Here is a 6,301-nt window from a genome sequence, read left to right as displayed (position 1 = left end):
ATTTTATTTTTTGTATTTTGTAAACTGTTTAACTTTTCTATAAACCAATAGATCACAATTTAAAAGTTTTGTTTTATATGATATTTATAACAAAGTCTTTAGAATATGTTTTTAACTTTTAATACATTGGTAGTTTTGTTTTTATATGTGGGCAAGAATGACCCCTTTTTTTTTTTTTCTAAGGTAGCTAGATGATGTAAATTGAATGTGTGAATAAACTTCTAATGCACATGCAGTATTTTTGGAAGTAATGTAGATTGAGTGCTTATTCTTTATTTTTTTCTGTTATTGGTAAAAAAAAGTAAAGTAAATAAAAGACAACAGTGCAGCAAATGAATATATGAATTATCATGCCTAGACACAATAAAGATGTGAGAATGACATAAAATCTTCATATGTAGTATTGTATACAGGTACAGGGCGGCATTCACACTATTTTGTTTTATAAATTATATAAATTTCAAGCGTGATTAAATTTTTTTATATACAGGTTATTAATAAATTTCTTGAGAATTACTTTAAATATTCTAAATAAGGATTACATCTATTGGTTATCATTCTGTGATGTTCTCACTAAAGTTATTGAAAAGAAATGTTGAAACATTAAGTAAAAGCCAACACATTGCTTAACCTTTTTTATATATCACTAGATCAAATTAGCAAAGAAATAAAGTCAAGTTTTTATGTCTATGAATGGGTAGGATTTTTTACAGTAAGTGTCTGTGAATTGTTGGTGATAAATTTTGACAATAAATGGTCAGCACACAATGCACTTGTTTTAATATAATATATTCAAAATAAGTCAAGTGTGTATACAAATGTTCATTACACAGTTATTCACCACAGTTGTATCCAGAGCTTTAAATAATCGTTTCTTTTCACCAAGAGCCCACACAGTTACTTTAAAACCCAACTGACAATACAAATTATTCTTCTCTACTCTGTTATTACAATACAATCTGCGATTATTACACTTTAAAAGTCACCACTATACACTCTTTATGGCTAAACTTACAAAGACAGTCTAGATCTATTTGACTGTATCTCTCACTTTGTCTTACTTTCACTAACATACTTACTTTTATAAATCACCACTATAACTGTTGGTGACCAGAGTTATATCCAAAACTTTAAATAGTTGTCTCCTTTTCGTTCAAGTCCATACAGGTAGGTTCAATTACTTTAAAACATCCTTTGACCAGACAAAATTTTCTTCTGTACCTCTGTTATTACAATACAAGATGTGATATTCACTTTAAAATCACCAATATAATTGTTGGTTACCATAGTTGTATCCAGAGCTTTAAATAGTTGTCTCCTTTTTGTCGAAGTCCATACAGGTGGATTCAATTACTTTAGAACACACTTTGACAAGACAAATTATTCTCCTATATCTCTGTTATTCCAATACACACTGTGATATTCACCTTAGAAATTGCCCATTATGGCTAGCTTCACATGCAGTTTAACTTCACTTTTATCATCACTATCTTACTACTTGCACTAACTTGGTCACCTATATATATTGTCTGACTGAGGCCCGGAACTTTCTAAAAACTACGAGACTTTATGATGTAACAATACTCACTTAAAGCAACGAGAATAACTGAGAAAGTTTGAGTAACATGGCATCAATTCACAACAATTCAACTATGCAACAAATGATTCATAAACAGTTACATAAACGAACTTGCCATAACTATCGCTTCTAAAATAACTTACTTTAACACTCATACATTATACACTAAATAATATTCTCGTATTAAAGTTAAAATTAACAGTCGTGTATATCTATCATAAACCCAGTACTGTTATTGTTCCTCTGCAAAAACATGTACTAGCCTTTTGATAGACGTTGGTTTTTTTTTTACAAGCTATGTGATTAACTGAATACAACTGAAATGTACTTCTTAAATTACTGATCACCATACAGATAAATATCAAGAACGATATTCTGGGAAGCACATTGCACAGAAATTTTTTGAAATTAATATTTTTGTACTCATATTTAGCAGATAAATGTTTTAGCTCAAGGTATGGAGAAAAAAGCTCGTTATAAATATGCATATATAAAGAAAAGTGAGATTAAGCTAGAGGTTTTTGGCTTTCAAAATAAATGTTTAGCCTAAAATTCGGGACTTTGAATAATTGTAATTTTTTTTCATTTATATACATTAAAAATATTATTAGAGTAGTTCTTGCACTTAAGCTTATATAAAATTAAATAATTTGATAAGCTTTATTATTTCTTTAAAAAGTCTTTCGAAATTAATATTTTTATAATCTACCCTCCTCCCTTTTTTAGTTCCAATCTTTCATTGGAGACCTAAAATTAAACTTGGAAATCAGACCTACCAGTTGAACTATTGAAGTTTATTAATGTCTTTTTAGGTTAAATGCCAACATTTTAAACATTAACGTTTGAAATGTAGTATTAAATTTTAAACTTAAAAACTGTAGAAAGATTTATTTTAAGATATTCATGCAAAACTTTATCGAAACTACCTGTATCAACTGACCTAATTGCTAGACCAGAGAGAAGACAGCTAGTCGACAGCACTCACCACCAATTCTTTGGCTACTCTATCCAAAAATGGGATTTGACCATAACTCTTATAATGAACTTCGTTCATTATACAAATAATAAAAAAGATACAAAAATTAAGTATGATGTAGGGATGGCAATGCCAAATAGTATATAAACATCGTATGGATGAATACTTAAAACCGTACAAAATTCACTACATAAGTAGCCAAATCTTTCTAAATGTACTTTTTATTCACAACTAAATACTAGTTGCATAAAGTTAGGTTTAAATAAAAGCATTTAAACTGAATATTGCCATACAGCTCACAGTGGCTGATAACCATAAGCTTGTAAAATTGACTTGGTACTTACTGGCTACTTATGTAAGGATATTTGTATGGTTTTGTGTATTCATCCCAACCTTGTTTCTATACTTTTTGGCATTGCCATTCCTACATCAGTTTCTGTGGGCATAGTGCAGCTGTGTGATTCCCACTGCAAATGGAGTACTCAACTGTACACTGAGCATCATCATGCCCAAAGAGCAAACACCATGATGACTTGGCTATTACACAATCCTGAGAAAAATGCTCTTTGAGGCTACATCTCTTACAGAGGTACACCATACTGGAGTAATTGATCATGAGGGTACAATGATCAACACGGATGAAGTTTGGTATAGTGGACATATCCATGTGCACATGACAATTGCCTGTAAGAATATCTGGGTGGTCAGAATAATGTTCATGGTCGATTTTAAGAACACAACCCTAAGATGAGAGAACCGTCACAATGGTGTAATTGTGTAGTTCTCTCAAAACAACATGTACTATCAACCACTTTAGATTAGACCCAGCAGAATGAACAGGAATCATTTCGTGTTGAAAACTAAAATAGCTCCATATTTACTGTTTCCTAAGTGTTGGAGACACACCAGAGAACCATTACCTAGTTCATCCTTGAGTGAACTGATAAGGAAGAAGAAGGCACTTCAAAATGAACAGACTGTGGTCTGCTCTGCAGTTCATTGGTAGTAGGCATAACACTAGTCTCCTGCCTTGAGTCTCCAGGGAGACAAAGAAAAAAAAACACTTTCAAGGTTCTCATGGACATAGGATCGCGACTAAGCACTAAAATGAAAAAGCACCATAAATCCATATATATACATATATATATATATTAACAAAAACTATACTTGAAAGTTGAATAATAGAAAAGGGTCCACAATTCATGCATACACACACAGCTGCCAGGCTCGGCCCCACTGACAAGTTGAATAAAAGTAGACTGAAACATAATGTATTGTTTTGATAATTAAGAAACTAGTGTTTTTAAACTCAGACATCAATAACATGTACATAGATCTGTCAATTGTATAAATACTTGATCTCCTTAATACCTTGAATATTAATTTAGATTATTATTCTTTTCTTTCTATATTTTTACTGAAATTGTTTTGGCAGATATCATATTTGTGCAATGAAAAGTGACAAATGGTCGTTATATTAGAACAGTTTGTTCTGCCATCTAGCGAGCAGAAATGACACTTATTTATGAAACATGGAGATAATATGCTTATAAACTGAACTCACTGTTAAGTAGCAGTTTTCCTTTTTATTATTTCCCATAAAAATGTGTGTGGTAGAATAACAAAATAATATTACTGTTATACAACCTGTAAAACATTCGATGATTGCACATCGGTGCTGAAATAAGGCTATAACTCAACTTTAGCAGTAATTTGCAAGTATCCTAGAGTAATAGATTGAATGCGGCGGCCATTTTTTTCTCGGCCCATCTCTAAATACTGTTACGACAGCGGAAGTCACGTGACTCTAGTAACACGTCATGAGATTCTAGAAGGATCACGTCTGTTCGTGGCAACTCTAGTATTCTCTATGCACCATCTATCTTTGTATATATATATATATAAGCCGGCAAAAAAGTGACGGCATGAATAATTGCAGATTGAAGAGATAGAGACAGATAATCCAGTCAAGTTGTAAGTAAAGTGCGTGAATCGTTATGAATTATAGCATGTGTTGAAGTTAAAGTGACTGTGGAAATTAAGTGTATTGTGAAGTTGTACTGAGAAAGAATAAACTAGTTTTATTTAAAGAAAGAACTTGTATCGCTGAAGTTTTTCGGAAAGAATTTCTACGGAAAATTAACCAACGACCAGAGACGTAACACTACTAAGCACTATCAAGTTTTATTTATTTTTTCTCTGCTTCAGTCCAACATTATAAGCCTTCCCTTGTATTTCAAATTTCTTTGAAAAGAATTTAAGACAATGTGGAATCAGTTCATAAGTGAAAGTTTCAGACACACACTGACATAATATAAAATTTAACAGATTGAATGAATGCTGTATTATGATATACACATAGTCTAGATGTATTCTTTTGGGTGGTGTTTCAAGCTGTGAATTGAAGGTTCAAGATTCGAGATGCAACATGCCATTCAACAGGTTCTGTACTTTCAACTGTCAAGTAGTACAACTGTGACAGTTATTCCTACTATTCTGTTGAGTAGTCACATAATCATTGGGTGTTGCTGATTAGTTGCCCTCCCTCTGGTCAGTAGTTTTAAATTGGGTATGACTGTGCCTAAACCTTAGGGTCTTAGACCTGATTATGTAGCCCATGTGTCACGTTAGGTAGTGTTGCGTTAGCGAGGTCACGTGACTAGTATCACGCCACGTGTTTTTAGAAATATCCTGTTCCTTCAAGAATGCCCTAGCATTTACTAGATATATGTTAGTGTGGTATATATATATAAGACGCTCACAACGTGACGGGACAACAGTGTAATGAGTAATTGAATGTATGCGGACAAAATAGCGACACAAGTCCTTACTTAATAAAACTGGTTTATTCTTTCCGAATGCAACTTTACGATACACTTAATTTCAACAGTCGCGCTATAACAAACGCTATATCTCACGTGGCCAACACTAAAGTTTCGTTGGAACGAAGTTACGGAAAATCAACTAACGAACGGAGACGTAACAGTAGCATTTAGTATGGAAATACCATTAGTGATACCAATCTACATAACATAGCTTGAACTGTAGATATAAAATCATTACATATATTAATACTGGAACAATTAAATATAAAGTTTTTGAACTTGAGACTCAATAGATTATGATTATGAGCTTTAACGGTCTACATTGTCACTACTACTGTAGTATGCAAGCATACCATGCGTATATACCTTCTTATTTTGAAGTACATATTTTATTTTTTTTGTTTATTCTGAGTTTATGCGGTTTTTGCATAACTGCAGTACCCAAATCGTTAGGTTGAAATCTTTCTAATTGTTTTTATTCCTTTTTATTCTCTACAGGTATTACCTGTTACACCAATTAGCGATATTGCTATAACACTGCACGTTGTGCAATAATGTTAATGATAGCAGTGTCACTTATCAGCAGAACAGATAATATGTAGCACTTTGGCTTCAACCATGATTAATGATAATGGCCAGTCAAGTGGATATCGCTGCTCACTATTAATTAAGAAAGGTTAGATTTAAAACAGTCTACACAGGACCTATAATAAGTTTGTTGATGGGAAAACATTTCAAGAGAACAAAATCTGTTGATCAATTCTAAGTCCATTATCAGGCGACTGTACAATACTGCAAGTATGCACATTGTTTGTCAACTGATTCAGATAAAGATTGCTTTCATTTTGTATGACATATCATGTCCAATCTATTCATTTATTTTCTTGAACCCAGTTTAGTTAAATTCAGACTTACTTTGTA

This window comes from Limulus polyphemus, unplaced genomic scaffold (assembly GCF_000517525.1).
Source record: "Limulus polyphemus unplaced genomic scaffold, Limulus_polyphemus-2.1.2 Scaffold1110, whole genome shotgun sequence".
NCBI lineage: Eukaryota > Metazoa > Arthropoda > Merostomata > Xiphosura > Limulidae > Limulus > Limulus polyphemus.
The sequence above is the reverse complement of the archived record's forward strand: the minus strand, read 5'-3'. Positions refer to the sequence as shown.